This window comes from Drosophila gunungcola, unplaced genomic scaffold (assembly GCF_025200985.1).
Source record: "Drosophila gunungcola strain Sukarami unplaced genomic scaffold, Dgunungcola_SK_2 000001F, whole genome shotgun sequence".
NCBI classification, from domain to species: Eukaryota; Metazoa; Arthropoda; class Insecta; order Diptera; family Drosophilidae; genus Drosophila; species Drosophila gunungcola.
Genome location: NW_026453197.1, coordinates 4841105 through 4859891, shown reverse-complemented (window position 1 = coordinate 4859891; position 18787 = coordinate 4841105). Strand labels below are relative to the sequence as shown.

General features: G+C 38.9%; 1 protein-coding gene across 4 annotated transcripts in view; it reads right to left on the bottom strand.

Moving 5' to 3' along the window:
• The window catches only part of LOC128261229 (uncharacterized), a 69077-nt gene extending 59714 nt beyond the window's left edge, over positions 1–9363 (bottom strand). The window contains exon 1 of one of the 4 annotated variants that reach the window (XM_052994809.1): positions 9157–9363. The gene's annotated coding sequence lies outside the window, so the exon portion shown is untranslated. Of the gene's footprint in view, positions 1–6965; positions 7267–7556; positions 7623–9156 lie in introns of those variants that run through there. The other 3 variants (XM_052994808.1, XM_052994810.1, XM_052994811.1) reach the window with 3 other exon arrangements.
• Between the last annotated feature and the right edge of the window lie 9424 nt (positions 9364–18787).

Sequence of the window (18787 nt, the reverse complement as noted above, 5' to 3'; positions counted from 1 at the left end):
GTTCAGGTCTTCAAAAGTTGTTCATTAGCAATGCCATTCCATTTTCATTTCCGTTCCCCATTTCCATAAGCAATTTTCATTTTCACTGGCATTTCAGATGTCAGAGCATCAGTAACATCAGTTTTTGTTTCGGCCGAGCTAATTAATATTGGAAAACAAGGGGAACGCGTTGTTTGCCAACTGTTTTGGCTGTCAAAACTTGCGCAATTTATATTAAATTACGATCGAGTGAAAATCAATTAGAAAACATTCCATAAAAGCGGCTCCCCGCAATGCCCTTTCATTCTCGCACTTTCTTCGCTTTCTCCATTTGCTATTTTCTTTTTATTGCTCAAAAACCTGAATGAATGGGCTGTCGAGGGCGAGGGCGTTTGCAGTGAATTATTCCGAGCTGTTCGAGGTGCAGCAACAACAAGGAACGCCACCAAGGCCAGCAAACAAGTGCAAAAATATTTTTATAATTTACAGTTGACAGCCACGACACAAACAACAATGGGGGCAAATGTTTCAAAGAAGCTGGATGCCCCATCGCATCGCACCGCCCCGCACCGCACCGCCAAGTGTACGGCGTTCAGAATAAATAGTTGTGCAGGTGGTGTTAATTGAAAAACTTTCGCAACACTAATTAAAAGTTTCTAAACAAAATGCCACGGCTTGTGTCGAGCTGCTGGGATTATGTGAGGCTCTAGGAACTTCCCGAATCCGTCGCTTTTCGGATCAGTTACCTCGTCAATTGGCTGAGAACTGCCAACTGCCAATTGCGAACTGCGAACTGTTCCCTGTGTTTGCTGCTTTATCGGGCGAATTATGTGAAATGTCGAGTGTGACAGGCCAAATTGATTGTGGACTGCTCGGCTTGGGTGTGGGATAATTAAAAGAGCAAAGCAATACATAATTGATTAGGTGAGAGCAATTGACAAAGTGCAATATTCCCCCCAGCTCCCCTTAAGTAGGCTACAAACATTTTTTAATTGCTTCTCTGTTGAGTGGATGGCGAAATGGCATTGGAGTGGGGTGGATTATTATTGCATGCTCAAGACTTGAAATGGGGGGCTAATAACCTGGATTTTGGAGTGGGTAAGCTTAAATGGCTGGGCTTAAGTCCCTCCTCTAAAACAGTATTCAATTTCTAGGGAATGCAGTTGTAATTAGCTTTTATAAACATTGGTTGATAAGCATTCTAAGCTTAAACAAACAATAACTTAAATATTATATTGAATAAGAATTTATGTGAGACTCCACGGCCAATATTAAAAAAGCAAACATAAATTGGCATAAGTGACCTTGTTTAATTACTATTTGTTTAATATCATTGTCAGATATTTGACAACAAATATATAAAGCGACAATACTTTAATTTGCTACGATTCATTTCTGTATTAAGAGAAGGGTATTATTATGCTTATTCATTTTTCAAGTTCTGACTTTAAAAATTGGCTTAGAAAAATCACCAGGTCAAATGCGAAAATAGTATAAAATGTAAAAATAATAATTTAAAATATGGTAATATGATTTTGGAACCAGATATTTTGGTTGTTTAAGATGCGATCGTCAAAAATTTCTTCTCGTTAATAGGTGTTTTTTGTTGATACCATTAAAATGTTAAAGAGATAAGCATTTAATACATATTTATAAATAAATAATATTAAAAAATTATATTATTTTTACACAACAGTTTTTAAATAAAACTAGTGGCCCGCCTTTCTTTTCATTAACTAATTTTTGAATTTTAAAGAAATTGTCATAGTCAACTTTCTTGTCTGAATTCGTAGCACATTCCCGATTTTTTCACATTTCCCACTTCTTTCTATCTTTTTGAACTGAAAAATCTGAAAAACAAGCAAAAGTCTTAAACAAAAAAATGATATAAAAGAGAAACCTCAAGTGCTTGTCGACAATGAGTTTAATTTCCTCAACATCTTCCTGTCCGAGCTCCTCCGTTCATCTGGATGGGATGGCATTGGTCACTTTCTGGCTGAGTTGTCATATTTTTGCCCGGTCGACGACCGCCTGTCAGATGGGGATGAGAAGGCACAAAATACTTCCAGCAAAAGCGCAAAGTTGGAGTGAAAAAATGGGCAAAAATATTTCATATCAAGTGCCGGCATTGTCCGAAACGAACCACGTTTCAAATTTAAAATAACTTAAACGACTTGAAACAAGTGGCTGTTGTTTGTTGCCGCTGTGCTGCCACGCTGACAGGCGCTGTGTCACGCCGGAGGTCTGGGGCAATAATAGAAAACACACCCAATTTACGTAAAAAACAATTCACTGGGCGCAGCACGAGCTGTGGCGGCAACAAAAGGACCCAAAACCAGGACCAGGTGGCTCCACTTTCAGTTTCCTCCGCTTCCTGTGAATCCTGCTGCTGTGCGAGAATGTTACCTTTTGGCCCTGATGTCTCGCTGGTTTGTCAACTTTTGTTGTGGCGCGTGCAAGTCACAAAAAATGAGCGAAAAAAAACCGGAATATTTTTATTTCCCATGTCGGAACAGGTTGTAGAGGGATATACGTTCGACTCAGCATTGTTGACTAAGTAAAATCTTTTAAAAATTATTTTGTTTTATTTAAAAAAGGGTATACCATTTAATTTGTATATTCCATGTGACAAAAATCTGGTTTTAGTTTTATGGTAATAAGAGATAATCAAAAATATTGTCCTAAATAAATTGTTAAGCTGTATTTCAACATCCGTTTGAAAGCAATATTTGAATAGAGAGACTTTTGTTTATTTAAAGTGCCCAGCATTACCAGTTTTACACCTTATAGTCAATACTTTTATCAATTTGGTGAAGTTTATATATTGTTTTTTTTTAAATTTACATATAAGAAAATTTAGAGTCGAATGTCAAGGATTATACCAAATCTAGTGTTTTAAAATAAAATAAAATGATATATGAAAAAACAGGATATTCCCCTGTCGATATGCGATCTTCACTCCAATATTATTTATTTTTGGCTAGTGCTTGAAACCTGGTCACCTCCAAGCCGAGGCAAACAGACTGGGGGGGAGGGCAAATGAATTTCCATGCTCGGCTCGAACTTGAGATGATAATCAAGGTAATGGCAAGGCCGTTTGGCCGGAAATGACTTAGTGTTTGCTGGGAAATTAAGCGACAGGAAAGGCGATGGGCGATGGGCGATAGGCGATGGGCGACAGGCGGCGGAAGAAGGCGTAATGAATTTAATTGAAAAGTTCGTATATGAACGTCATGTTGGGGAAATGTCCTGCCATTGCTCAAAGCCCCAAAGTGAATTATGGAAAATTGCGGGCACGCGCCACCAATCGACGCACTGGGCCACAAATCGCGCTAAATGGGCCGTCGGGAGAGATTTTTAGCTGGAAATGGGCTAACAAATAAAACAGTTCAATAATAATTGCTAATTCGGTTAGTCGGCCCTAGCAAACATAGAATATGCTGGTTGTTCCGTAATTAATTTGCCATTGGCCATGATGACAGTTACATGTGCCGATCAAACGACAAAAGGTCCTTCGGCCCAGATGTAGATACAGATACAGATACGGATATGGCTCGTGTGTTAGATAAATGTCCTACCAGATAGTTCCCACGAGTGCCGTTTGCATGTGCGATAAATGGGGACACTCTCCCGTCGACGGGGGCAAAATACATTTGTGTTAATAATAGACATTGGCAGTGTCATTTTTCATACACCAGTGGGGGGGGGGGGGGGCAATTTTCCCTGGAAGGTAAACAAATGGCGGCAGCTGGATGCTGGATAGCTAAAAAAATTGCTACAAGCCAGCATTTGCCCTCCCATTGGATACATATAGGTAAATTATGGTTAGATAAATTATGAGATTTATTGGCATCACAGCACTTGCCTGTGGATATTTATGCCTGCTAATCTGGGAGCTGGCAAAAAATCATAACTCAGCCGAGACACAAGTCGATGCCGCAGACAAAACTTCAACTTTTTCAGGCCGTCGCAAGTGGAAAACTATAAAGCTGAGTGCAGTCAGTGCATACTGCATACAACACACAGCATACAGCAGGATAATTGAAACTCATCATCTTCAGTTGGCTTTGAAAAGAAGCCAGCTCGCCGGGCCGAACATAAATTTAGCCATAAAAGAGCATTTAAGATAAGCTTGCATTTATGGTCGTTAAAATTCAAAATGCCATTTGAGCGGAGCCAGAAAAAAAAAATAAAAGCAAAAGTGGGGGAGGGCAGCCGAAACAGCACGACATTCTGGATGGGTGGCTAGCTGCACAAAGCCAACTTTGCAGCGGATGCGGCAAGTAAAAAACGCAAGCCATTTACCTAATACGCTAAATATCCAAAATCACATTGGAGCTGGAGCTGGAGCGATTGGGTGGATGGGCTGCGGTTCGCTTATGGCCCAGACAACATTTTTATGTTTGTGCACAGGTACACACCAGCGTTATGCTGCCAGCGATAGCAGTTTAGTGTCGTTCATGTTAATTTTTGCCGCCAGTCAGTCAGTCAGTCAGCAGGGGATTGGCAGGTGGATGTGCACTGCACATCATCGGCATCCTCGATTTCTGCTGACTTTTGCTCGGCATTACGCTCGATTGAGTGCACAATTTCATTAAACGTATGTGCCTCAAAGGGGGTCGAATTCCGCCCGAGAGTTTGGGGTAAATGCAGTTACCAGAGTGGCGACAGCTGTGAGTCGCGAACTGGGGACCCGAGGAATTTCAGCCAGGACTTAATCCGAAGTCACAAACGCTCAGAAATGGAACAGGGAACAGAGCTAAGCAATTCGGTGATTGAGGTGAGCATATCCATGGGAATACATGAATACGCAAGTGAATATATTTCACACCCTGTGTTAGTGGTCTAGCTTCAAGCGGCCATGATAGTTTTTAAAATAAAATAGTGTGGGTCATTGGAAAGCCGCGTTTTTAATAACGATCATATGGTGAAAAATAGTTTGGTAAATAACTGGAAAATAAATTAGTTTTTTATGTAAATTGTTAAAATATAAACTTAATTTTATTAAACCTTTCACAAGGTTTGATTGAAATGTAGTGCTTTTGATCAAGCCTCATAAACATTACTTTTTTAAAAGAAATTTATTATTAAGCGATACTATTTAAAAGGTTATAAAAACTGATTTTAAATTTACTTATTTTAAATGAAATTTGTTACGCACAACTCGGAAATATGTAACCAATTGATCAACTCTCAAAATATAGAAGTGGGTGAAAAGACTTTTAACTTTGGTGTCTATATCAAAGATAAATAATTTGTGTTACTTTTTAAGTTTCCTGTTTCCTGATGACCTTTTTTTTGATCAAGATTCCTAATTTCTAAAACTTTTGTAAGTCTTTACTTTAAATCCAGATACAAAAAAAACAAATCTATACTTTGTTTATTTTTTAACGAAAGTACCATTTACATCCCTACTGCTTTTAGTTAAAGGTCCCATTTTTTCGATCGAGTCTGAATTTGGCAGCTTAAAGAGTTGGATTAAAAAACTTTGCACACCAAACTCACGCAAAAAAAAAAAACTTGAAACGCATAATGAAGCATGCCAAAGATTGATATATATTTTTTGCGGCTTTTGCGGTCACGTTGCGGAATCGGTTTGTAATTAGTTTGCAGGTCCGGGTTCGTCGACCCGGCGACCTGTCACTCACTCGACGAGACCCAGACGTACAAAAACTTCTGTCGCCGCCCGACTGGCCCGAGTTGATTTCCCACAAAAGTGTGCCACACACTCTGAATGCCTTTGAAGTGCTTCTCTGCGAATGGGTGTGAGTGTTGGTGTGACTGGATGTGAATGTGAATGTGAATGCGAGTGCGAGTGCTTTATTCATGACGGCAATGCCTTTGCTGTTTTGTGGCTTTTGGCATGCCACAGAAGTTATGCACTAAACGAGGCCCGGCACTTTGCAAATTTATGCTTTGGCTGGGCCAGTTCTTCTTTAAATGTATTTTTTGGCAGACCAAAGTTGCCGGCAATGGCAATCGAGCATTTGCCCAGGCCGTGGCCAATAACTTTTTAAACGCCTTGGTCCAAGACGAGAGACTTCAAACTACATGTGTCCAAAATAAATAATCCTGGACCGGCTCAATCGTCTGTCGCAGCCTGAGTCCCGAATACTGAGTCCTTCGCCATGCGAGTGTCTGTGAATCAACACCATTTGTCGTTTGTCAAGTGACAATTGAATGCAATGACTTTTGCCAAATTGATTCTCGACAACGGAACGGAGCAACAATAAAGGCGACAATGAATTCGACTATCGAATGCAAGACACTTCTCCGTCTGCAGTTGCCCAAGATCCTCCAGATGCGAGTATTTATGTGTGTCGTCAGGATGGTCGCATCTGTGTGAATGGGTTTCGTTTCATTTCATCTCAGTGGCTTTCGATTCGTTTCGTTCGCTTAGCCCTGAGTTTTGCCGAAATAAATGGCATATTAAGTATACGCTCAGTGGCACCTGCGACTGTGCGACTGGGTGGCCAAACAAACATCGACAGCGCGTCGAGGCCACGCCTTATAATATATAGATGCATAATGGATAACCATATTAAAGAGAAATTGATGGCTGGTGACTAGACTAGAGTAACTGGAATTCGAGCAAGTGAACGGAAATATAATATATTAAGAACATTTATTGATATATTGTCAATAAGGTGCGATAGCTAAATCAAATGAATTATCTTAATATTTTGCATTTGGTTTAGGGAATGGTGTTAGTGTTCGATTTCGAGGGGTTTCTGTTTCTATGTTTTTTTTTAAATGTTTGGGGGATGTAAATTTTATTGAAATCATAAACACTTTTGCCCAATAGACTATTCAATGCATTTTTAATTGTCATTTATGGCACAACTTAAATATATCAATATATTTAAACTGAAAAATGAACAATTTGTTTAAATATTACTTTCCAAGGTAGGGTGATCAAACTATTCCATACAAACAAATTAAGAATTTCATTTATTATTCTACTCAAGAAAAGCACAGACACTCACCGCACATATCCACTTCAAACTTCTCAAATGGAGTTAAAGATCCTTAGAGCCAGTTGCAAGTTGCAAGTTGCAATTGTCTGTCTGTCCTTTGGCGGCACTTGGGAGCTAGTTTACCATAACCATTTCATTAGGGGCATATCATGTGGCCATTGAAGGTTCCCGGACCTCGGTAAACACCTCGAGATCTTGGATCCACACTGGCAGCTGAATGGCAAGCTGCAGCCTTAAGATTCCCCGAGTGGCGACCTTCAAGCAGCCACTTGGCAGTTGCCAACTCGTCATTACCGGTTGCATAAATATTTACAAGGCACATAAAACACACACATACACACACACACACATACACGGCAGGTAGTGTTAGCGGGGGGCGGAGGGGCGTGGCTATGACTTGGGCTCATAAATTGAGAAGCAGCAAGGCGCTTGATGCTTGCCCCCAACACATATACGAGTGCAAACATACCCTGACATCGACACTGACGACTGAAGGAGATTTTCCCTGCCGCCCCCTGGGATTTCCCCGCCTTTCTCTGGAGATTTTCCCCTCCTAGCTGGTATCGTGTTTAATCGCGTTAATTGCGAGCAGCTTGTTACCTTGGCCAACTAGGAAATTCGACTCTGTTTAATTGCCGCGCTTGCTGGGTGGAAAACTTCTGGCAGTCGACTGTCGACTGTCTGTTTTCGGCCGCGTCTTAAAACCTAATTGGAGACGTAATTCCCATCGACTTTTTGACTTTGTCGCGGTTTTTAATTGCACATGTGCTGCCCTCAAGAAGTCACTGGTTATTAATTCATTTGCGGTTTGACTGACAGTGCAAGTGCACAGACTTTGGCCTTTGCTGGTGTCAATTATTTAAATTGAAATTATTCCGATGACTTTCCACCACTTGGCCTTCAGCTTTAAGTGGACAGCTCAAGCTCACTGAGAAAACTACAAGCAAAATGCATTTTCAGAGTTGTAAATTAATACTGTAGCGATTAATTATTATTAACAGAAAATTAGTTAATTTAAATTACATTGAAACTAATAAAATTTGTACTTAATACTGTTTATTTTGTCTTCTGACTAACTATAATGCAAGCACTGTATTTAGTGAGATTTGTCATAAATATATATTAAAAATAAAACTGCTACACTAAATAATTTTGCTGAAGCAAGCAAGGATAAATTAGACAAACTATCAAATTTTTAGATTGTTCTGTGTATTAAGGTAAAAACATCAATTAAATTTATGGTTACAATTTTTGTTCGGTTCAGTTTTTCCCTTAAGCCATGACGTCATTAAATAAATAATAAACATAATTGATGTTCTTGAACTACTTTTTCTCAGTGCCTCAACCAAAGTTGGAGTTTAAGTTTGAGCTCAAGTGGCCTCGACTCGACATTAACCAGAGTTGACAGGCTGCAGCATTTGCGCGGCTTCCATCCCCTGTTCCTCATTAACTTCGCCTGGCCCGCGGCATAAGCTAGCCCACTCCTTAAGCCCACTCCTCCGCAAACCACGTCCACTTATTGTTAATCCTCAGCGGCCTAATGTTCAAATGTTGGAAAATTGAGCCGACAGCCACGGCTGGCTGGCAAAAGTGAAAATAAGGCAGCGCAAGCAAAAAACACACCGAGCACGACAGGGAAAAAGAACGCAACTTTTGAGTGATGCTTGCAGCACGATAAGCACCACCAGCTAACCAGATTCTGTATCCGCCTCGGTGGTGCTGTCCCGGTAAAGGCTTCCCCACTACCACACTGTCCTGCCAGGCAACGGATTTTCAAGCAAAAGTAATGGCTACAAAATTCAAGTGTTTTGGGTTCACACTTGATATTTTTAGCTATTACTTTTTTTAAACTCATATGTTAAGCCTTAAAATACTAAAATGATATCTTATTTAACTTAAAATGTTAACCGGCTGCGACTAGTGCTTTTATTTTAAGTTACATTGTAACTTTAGCACTAGGAAAAGCATTTATAATAAATAAATAACTACAAATTTCGCTACTTTGTTATATCTTAAAGTTAATAAAATATAAAAAAATAAAAACAATGCACTAAAATCAAGAATTGCTTTGAACTTTAAACCTTCAAAAGTCTTTTGCTTAAAGTCTACACTAAGCTCGATAAATACGGTAAATTGCTAAAGCTTTTTACACGCCTTTTCATTGAAACCAATGAAATCATTTTTTAATTTATGGTATAACTTTTTTAGTTCCTAAAATACTTGTTCCTGGGGCAGCGGGGGTTGCTGGGGGTCGTCGACTTCTGGTAGAAAGCAGATCCAACGTTGCAGCTGATCAGCATGCTCGGTGGCGGCTGTGCAGGTGGAAAAAAAAGACACTCGGTTGCGACCCGAAAAGGAGAGGGAAAAAAAAGACTAGAGATTCTAGCGCCGACCGGCCGGACGTTGTTTTCACGATCTTGACAATTTTAAACTGAAAACTTAAAAGCTAGAGCGCTTCAAGCGTCGAGGAGTGCAGCCGGGAACTCTCCAAGAGCGGGAGAGTTCCTTGGAAGTGGTGAGAGGCGCTGGAATGTTCTGAGCGGCGGAGAGCGGGAGAGCGAGAGCGCAACCGTGCAGCCTCTCGATCTTGTGCCGCTGCCTAAATAATACTTAAATCATACAATTTCTCCTGCGACAGTTTTTCTAAGGTCATCACACCGCTAGTAAACCGATTTTTGAACATTACTGAATACAAATTTTAGTTATTTTAAAAAGATTTATATAAAACAAAAGACGGCCACAAACTGATAACAAATTTATTATTTCACGGTTGCTCAATTAACATGCAAATTGAAAGCAAGCAAAGATATGTTTAAGTTATTCTTTCAAATCTTTCAAATTGTTTTTAAATTATAAAATAATACGAAACTATTTATAAGCAACTTAAGCCCTTTGTGCCTAATATATAATAAAAGTCGTGTGGTGTTTCAAATTCCATGTAGCCGTGTGTTATTAGAGCAAGTAAACGAGGCTGAGATGGCGCTTGAGTGGGTGGTTGGGTGAGTGGGTGGGCCACACTGGGGGCGGAGGTCGCGGGGTCAGTGGCGCTTTTGCTCCAGCTTTTGGCTTTGTCGCTAGTCCAGGACAAGAGCGGCACAAAAGTTTGTTTGTTCATTTGATGGTAATTATTGTAAATGGCGGCAGCGGCGCAGGTGGAAGTGGGAGTGGAAGTTCGCCGGGGCTCTTTGATAAAAATGAGCCAGCACTAGGGCCCCAGGGGGGTAAAGAGGGCGTGAGCGTGGGCGCAGTGGGCGGGGCATGTCGTGGGCTGTGGGAACATTGGCGGGAAAAACGCTTTGGGCGCTGATTGAGCAACCAAATAAATGCGCCAAACTTTGACAATGGCTGATGTTGTTGATAATAGCATAAGGATGATGCCAGGACCTCCACTGCTCTTCCTGCAGGATGCTGCTCACGATGGTAATGATGATGACGCCCGACTCCCCCTTGGTGTTTATGGCATTCCAGCTGGCATTCTGAACTGAACTGAATTGAAGCTGAGCTGAGCTGAGCTAAGCTGAGGTGTCCTGTGGATGCCCAGCGGCCAAAATGTGAAAAGTTGTCGCGCCACCAACTATTTAATGGCATTTGTGTGTTGCCCTGCCCGATTCCCAGCGGAGTTTACACATTTGACCCCCTTCCCGCCGATCCTCCAGGTGTAATCACTACTCATTTGATCAAGAAATTGATGCCCACGACAACTGCATTGGTAAAAAGATATAGAAAATTGATAGGAATCAGAGAATGGTTCAATAGGATGTCCCTATACATTAACTTAAATTCAAAAAAAAAAATGGTAGTTCTTTTAACAATAATTTCTATTTAAACAATTAAGTTTTTCATCAAGGGTATTTGTTTACTTAATTATTTCTCTCATGAGAATAAAATATTTTGAAGTCCAACTTAGTTTCTATAATACAAAGTTATTAATATATTTTATCATAAAAATATGTAAAATAGAAAAAGCAACCCTAATATTTAGAAATATGACTAGCTCAATAATCAGCGTTATTCTGAATTATTAAATGAATTAAGCGAAACCTCATTTTAATGTAGATTTGTGTACTTAAATCATTTTTACGGTGCAATTTTATATTATTAACTATGATATCTTTTAAAGAGCTTTATTTTTCTTTGAGTCAATTAAACACCTTGCTTGTGTTGCTCAACATCTTTTAGATTTAAGTTTACAAATGATGGAAAACAATATTGTTTTAAATCGAACAAACACGACATATTTTTAAATATTTTGCTAAACGACGAGTTTAAAACTTCCGTAACTACTATCACCTTTCAAAGTTCCTCAATCGCCTGCAGCAAATTATCCTGTTTAATTAGATTAGTTCACGTATATTGCAAATTCCTGGACAGAGGACAATGTCTTGGGTAAGCAAACGCAATAGAAAGACATAACTTAATAAGCAAATAAATTAATGGGTTGACCACACAAAACATGCACCGACCTCCCTCGCCATCATCTCGTTGAAATTGCCATTGATTGGAAACCTGCCATCGATGAAGTGGCCCGAGAAAAAGGAAATATTCTTCTAATTTTGCGAACATGCCCCCGGGCCAAACACAAACAGACAACAACTAGTTGAAAGCGGGGAAAACAGGAGGTTACGTATGCAAAGCAAAAGAGCTGGAAAATCATGTTAACATTTCACATTATGGCCATGCGGTAGATGAACGGAAAACTCATTCAATTTTCGTTGCAAAATAAGAGAATAAAGAAATCATCCACTGGACATTATAATTTTATAAGAAAATTGCAATGTCCGTTGTTGGCCGTAAAGGAGAATTTCTATGGCCGTATATTGAGGCCATCGAGGCAGCCCAAGGTGGGCCAAAAGGGGTAAAAAAAAAAATGGAATTGGACTCTAGACTCAGGAGCTGGGAAAACTGCTGACTTGGCGAAATGGAAAATGTCTGGAATCGAGGTTGATTGAGGGTGATGTGTGGTCCAAGTGTCAGTTTCATGGTTTTATACTTTCATATCCGCCGCACTCGCTCATAAATGCAATATACGACTTCCGCTGTGGTCTCCAAATTTTCAGCTGAATGCAAAGCGAACTTTGAAGGTGAAATGAAAGTTTCACCGACTATGAAAGCGGTCAATGCATTGTCTGCAGTTACCCAAACTCAGTTGGCCAAAAAGTCAGACACATCATTCTGGCTTAGCCCCAAATGATCCAGCGATTGTGTGGGTACATGAATTTTTTCGAGGGTTTGTTGTCCTCAGCGTGCACCGTCTGCATTCATTTTCCGAGCTGTTGGTTTTTGTGAGGATTTCTGTTTCCTTTTTTCTTTTTGCTCAGGGGTCAGGCATTAAGACAAGTGAGAAATAGTAAGGTGTGGACTGGATATCGAGATGCTCAATAATTGTAAGCCCTTTAAACTTATACGCTGGGGAGATTCCTTTTGGAATAAGATGCGTATAGATAGTACAAATACTTATAAATATCCATCTTTAAGGTTAATGACATTCTGGAGAATCAATGGCTGATTATCGAAATGAAATGCGCATCAGAGGGTCTTATTTTTACTAATTTGCTTGATTGGATGAGAGCAACTTTCCTCTTTAATGCACCCCACACAAAAATGCAACTTGTTTCAGATTAGCTGATTGCAAGCAGAAAAAAACAGCAGAAATAATCAAAAATGTTAGTTTACTACTAATTTGACATATTTGCACTAATTAATATTAACTAGATAACAAGAAAGGAAGCAAACTTCGGCAAGCCAAAGTTCATATACCCTTGCAGCTATAGCAAAAATTAAATATTCTTGAAAACATTAACATTATGATTGACTTGCGTGTATGCTTACATTGAAGCTATGAGGATTTGAGGCTCAATTATTTGATAGTTCCTATGGCAGCTATATGATTTCGTTATCCGATTTCAATAAAATTAAAAGTCAAAAAGAATTTATAAAAAAAATTACAAAATAAAAAAGTTAAACTTGATGCTGATTAAGAATATATATTGGAGATGTCTCATTCACTGCGTTGCAAACTTCTGACTGAAATTATATTACCCTCTGCAAGGGTATAATAACAATTATTCGCAAACTGTTGTTTTTTCAAGCAAAAAATACAGGAAACTGCCATTAAATATCAGTACACAAGGTGGTTTAACGGATTGATAGATTTTATTTAACGTACAAACAAAAAAAACAGAAAATTAATTATTCGCAAAATGTATATAAATTAGTTGCAATATTTGGCAAAAAAACTAACACAAATCAAGTGGAATAATTAGTGATATTATTGCAGCTATATATAATTCAAAAAATATTAACATTAATCCACGTTAGTTAAATGGTAAAAAATGCTTTAAAAATTATTACGTTTTTTCCACCCATGTTTACGGACATGGGCTTTCAACCCAGCGGCCGAGCGGAAAAGGGCAAGTTTTTAATCTGATAAACATGGCCAACATCCAAACACGAAATTAAATTAAAACTTTTCCTTTTCGGGCACAAACAAAAATCGAATCAAGTCCGTTAAAATTGCGAGACTGGCAAGCAAATAAATGTTTTAAATCAATACAAGTTGCTCAAAGGAAGCGCTTGGGATGAAGGTTTTGTTAAAGTCCCCGAATCAAAAGTGATAAATCTAAACCGGACGTGTGCGTGTACACTTATAGAAATTGAAAACCGGAGAAGGGCAGCCAGCCAGAGGGAAACGATTGCTGCCGAAACTATAAATTTTATTTTCGTTGAGGGCCTGCCAATTTCAATGACACTTTAATTTAAATTCGCTCAAACGCAATTGCTAGCCACGCACCCAGTGGCAATCAAAGGGAGCCACCCGATATCCACATCCGTGAGGCGGGGAGTTGGCTTCCATTGAGCAAGTTGTCAAATTGTTTGAATTTATTTATTGACTTGGTGGGTCGGCATTTGCATTCCAGTCGGGAGTCTTTCGACTCACTGGCTCGAACGGAGCCTCTTGCACTGCCATCGGCGGCGGATGTGTAAGCTCACACTCCCTGGCTCCCTTATCCATCCACTTTTGGTCCTCCCCCTTTTCTAGGGGTCCGTAAAATGAAGGGCAAATGACTGCAGCTCATCCGGCAAACTGGGATTGTCTGCAAGTCACAGTGGTGATGTGATGATGGAGCTGGTAATTAAAGTGTTTTCGTTTTGATAAAAAATCATTTCTCACTTTTAAATATCTTTAATATTATTTGTTCACCTATTTTGATTAGTTACTTTTTGTATATAACAAATGGCGATCCTTTTATAAGCTTATATTACTATATAGATATTGGCGGCTTTGAAATCTTTGATTTACATGCTAAATTAATTATTTAAACATTTTAAGGGAGTTCCAAAGTAAATGTATAAATTAATTATTTTACTCTGTAAAGTGGTTATCTCTAGGTGTTTCAAAAAAAAACTTTTAATTTAAATTATATAGTAAATCAAATTAGTTACTGTATATTAATGTTACTTCCCATTTAACTTAGATGCCTTTCAGTTAAATTATAACGGCGATATTGGCATTCTTTATTTTAAGTAGACTTAAGGGTATATAGTAGGCAGCGGTTTACAAGATTACATACTTGAAATTCTATTGTTAGCCCATTTTATCCGCTGATCATTGATTTTATCCTTATTCCGCATACTTTGCAATCAAAGCTTTTTATAGCACACTTTCGGGGGCACTGACGAGAATAACTCATTGAAACTGATTTTCCACTGTGAGCAATTGAATGGCAAGCGGAAGGGCGCACACAGATACAGATACAAAAAGGGTCAGCGGTTGGATGTCCTGGCATCATGTGTAACTATGTGTGTAGTGGGAGAACCTTTTAACTTTATCGCAAGCAGCGTATACACATGAAATAAGCCAAGTGAGACTCGCCCCTCTGGCATTTGTGTGTGTGTCACGCACGGCTCACTTGGCCACAGTCCTTTGTTGGTGTGAGTTTCAGTTGACTATTTAATAAATCCCAGTTTTGTGGTCAGCATACCAAATTAATGCGATTTACTTAGCACACACACACACACGCAAACAACTGGAGTTTGGGAAAAGTGTTAGTAGCAAAGAAAGAAAGTGCGGAAAATTCATTTAATTTATTCTAAAGATTAGCTATTCATTTCACTGTTTTGCTCCCGCAATTCTCTGTCGAAAGAGAATTGTTACACCCTCTGGACGCGGTGGCAAGTGCGGAATTTAAATTTGTCCTGTCCAGTTAGCAGGTGTGGGAGTGCCTTCAAGTGTGGCTGGGAAAACGACTTGGTAACTTCTTCCTGGCACGTGTTTGACTTATGCGCAAGCCAAGTACCAAAGTTTAAACTTTGTCCAGCTGAACAGAGCCGAACAAACAAAATTATGAAATTCTAAATTCGACTAGATGGTATCCTAAGCAACTAAAATATTAAGTAATAAAATCCGCAATGAACGCAGTTTATTAGTAAAAGTCTTAGCGCTGTCTTTTATTTTTTTACTTAGGTGTTTTTGGTTATTTTAAAACAACAGTTTGTCTTCGAGGGTTTCTTGAACTTAGCTTTAGCTGCAAAAGAATCGATACTTTGTTCTATTTATAAACTTTTTGGATTCAACCATCTTTGATGCATATTGATATCGCAAGTTAAATTGCAATTATCAACAATTAAAAAACACAGCCTTTTTTAAATTGATGATTGTTGAATTCGTCTATAACTTTTCCCGAGCTAAGAACAAGTTTTTAGTTCCCTACACTTTGAAACAAAATTATGAAACTTACTAATGATAAATAAATAATAGAAATAAAAATATAAATTATATGTTGAAGAAAATATGGACATAATAATAAAAATGATAATTACTGGTTTTTGTGAATTTATAGTGCCACGCGTGACTATTCATTATTCATTTTTCATTAGGGGAAACGTTGTCGATCTTTCCTTAATGTTTCGATTAAACAATAATTGTTGAAGGTAATAAATTTGTTAATCTAATGCCCAAAATTTTAAAATTATTAACAGCGCTGTGTTATAGAAATGTTATAACCAACCAAGACCACGAGATTAGCACACAAATAAACTACGATTCATGGAAAACTCTGTTAGTAATAAATTATGAAGGGTTCTGGGGCAAATGACCTTAGTTATGCACTTTGGTTGTCATTATTCCAGCACACTCACCTGCTTTAATGGCCAAGGGGTATCGCAGCAGACTCGAATTCAGAATCACAATGGTCGAAAGGAAAAAAGTTTTGCGAGTACAATGCCAGCACCGGACACTAATGCCCGGCAAGTGCCCAAGATCAGGTCGGGTCGGGTCGAGTCGGGTCGGGTCGGATAGGGTCAGGAGCTGCCGACAGTTGGCCAAAATCGTGGCCCATATGCCAGCGCAGCTCGAGGTGGATGGCCATGATGGGAGGGAATCTCTGCGGACACTGGCAACACCCTGAAATTATGCTAATTTCTTGGAATTCCTTACACATTTATATTATTTATTGTTTTCCTTTTTTGGCGCTCCTTCTTTTCTATTCCCTGCGAGTTGAAAAGAAGTATCCAAAAGTATTTAGAGTCTTGACAGTTTTTTGTTTGTTTGCTTACGTGCGAGGGGCGGGGCTGGTAAGATAGGATTTGGTAACTTTCGGTGACTTTCATTTATACTTTGGCAAGGGGAAAGTGCGGTCGGTTGATACAAGCTTAATAAGAGCGACATTTATGAGTTGAATTTTAATCTGAAGACCGTTCTGAAACATGCTTCAAATCATTAAGTGCCTTAATAATTTCTGTAAATCTTAGAGTCAAGTAATTAACCAGCCACCGTGGGCCGTCCATCAGTTATCAACTGCTCATATTTCAATCTCAGGTTTCATCAAGTAGCTCAAGCATTTCGCAATCAGGCTGTGGCCGGAGCACTCAACTAAGCAGGCTTTGGATTTGGACCTGGCCAAGACGAGACGAGACGAGGGCAGACAAGGTCAGAGGCAGCAAAACAAATCAATTAAAATAATACTGGCACACACACACACACACACACACACACACACACACACACACACACAATGAGCGACGGCACGCAGCTTAGGCCAAAGTCCACTTCAGTCAAACTATTACATAATTAAATCACAGCGACGCACGCACACACGCAAGACGATTCGCCTGTACATGTACTCATAATAAATGGAGGATTATGTTAATCAAGCGGAAAAGCAGACACGCAGCCGTACAGAGAATGGCCAAATAAATGAATGAATAAATGAGACATTTTATTAATGGTTTATTTCCACTGGCGCGCGTCGTCCTCAACAGTCACAAAAAAATTCAAAAAAGTCTAAAAAATAAATCTACGAAGCCGGATAAAAATGGACAAAAAAGTTATAAGCACTTAGCTTTGTTTTCGTTTGCTTAAATAATTCATTAAATTAAGTGTACTGAACAATCAATCAAGTCGCATTTAGTTTTGTCGGCCAGCGCTACGATAATGAAACTCGCTGATTTCTTTTGACTTTGCCCTCATTATAAGGAAAACTTTTTCTTCAGAATTCAGTTTCTTGAAGACAAATTTAAGCATATTTTCGACAGCCGACGACTTTCCTTTTGCTTTGGTGGCGCCTGAAAAATTCTTTTTCAGTTCAAACATTGTCGAATACATGAAAGGCTTCAGGCAATTATAGTAGGAAATTACTACAACTTTCAAGGGAGCTGTACTTAGGTTGGAAAGACCTAGAAAAAATGCACACGAAATACGCAATATTACCTATGTTGGCAAAAAGTGTTATACATTCGAATTTTTAAGGTTTAAAAAGGCAATTGCTCAAAAATTATTTTTTTTTTGACAATAACAACGAAAAACAAAAAATAATGGTTAACTTCTCATTTATAAACGTATATTGTATTTATTTTAGCAAACATACGCTGTTAAAAAAACTCTAAAATTATGTATATTTAAAAAAAATGTTTTTAAGGGAAGTTCCCGTTTCGACTTATTATTTTTATACCAATGCAAACATTGCAAGCAAACATTAAAAAAAAACCACTGCCGTTATTCTTAAGACAAGCTTTTTTTAAAATATATAATATTTATAATTTGAATGTTTTGATCGTTTTTTTACGAAAAAGTAAATAGAATTTTTCTTTGTACAAACAAACAAAATTTATTAATTTATGGAACAATTCCTTCATTTTAGGTATAACGATGGAGGGTAATAATAAGTAATAAGGTATAAACTCAGCTTTGTAAGATATACTTATTTGATACATAATACATATATTAATTAAATTCGGATTGTAAAACTGGTTTTTTTCAGTGTATGTACGGAGCAGACCAAAACCAGACCTCGGGGCAGACTCGAATGGCTCCTGCAGCTGAGCGCTCGGAGTGACACAATAATGCGCATAAAAACTAGCGCATTTTTCCAGATATTTCGTTGACTATTTTTCCTGCGGGAGCTTAGTGCCCCGCCCCCCATTGAAGGCCCACTATCTCATATGGCTGTCGCGGGGTTGTCGAGTTTTCCGGCTCGTCTCATAAGCAGTTGCAAGTTATTGGCGCAAGATTTCCCCCGACGTCGGTTCCTGCGCAGAATTCAAGGCGAGTGCCGAAGGCAGCAACATAGTTTAGTCCTTCGTCACACAGCTACTCACACAAATACTCACAAAGATACTCACACAGAGACACAGATACATATACACCCGCACACACGCGCAGTCGGGTACGCCAACAAATATGCGAAACAAATGTTTGCCTTGTGCTTGCATTTTGAGCAACATATTTTTATAAAAATAATATGTAGCCCAACAATTTCGGGGCTGGCACGCCTTTGGACTCGCTTTACTTTCGTTAAGCATCGAGTTAAGCTTAGTTTATAAACGTTAACAAA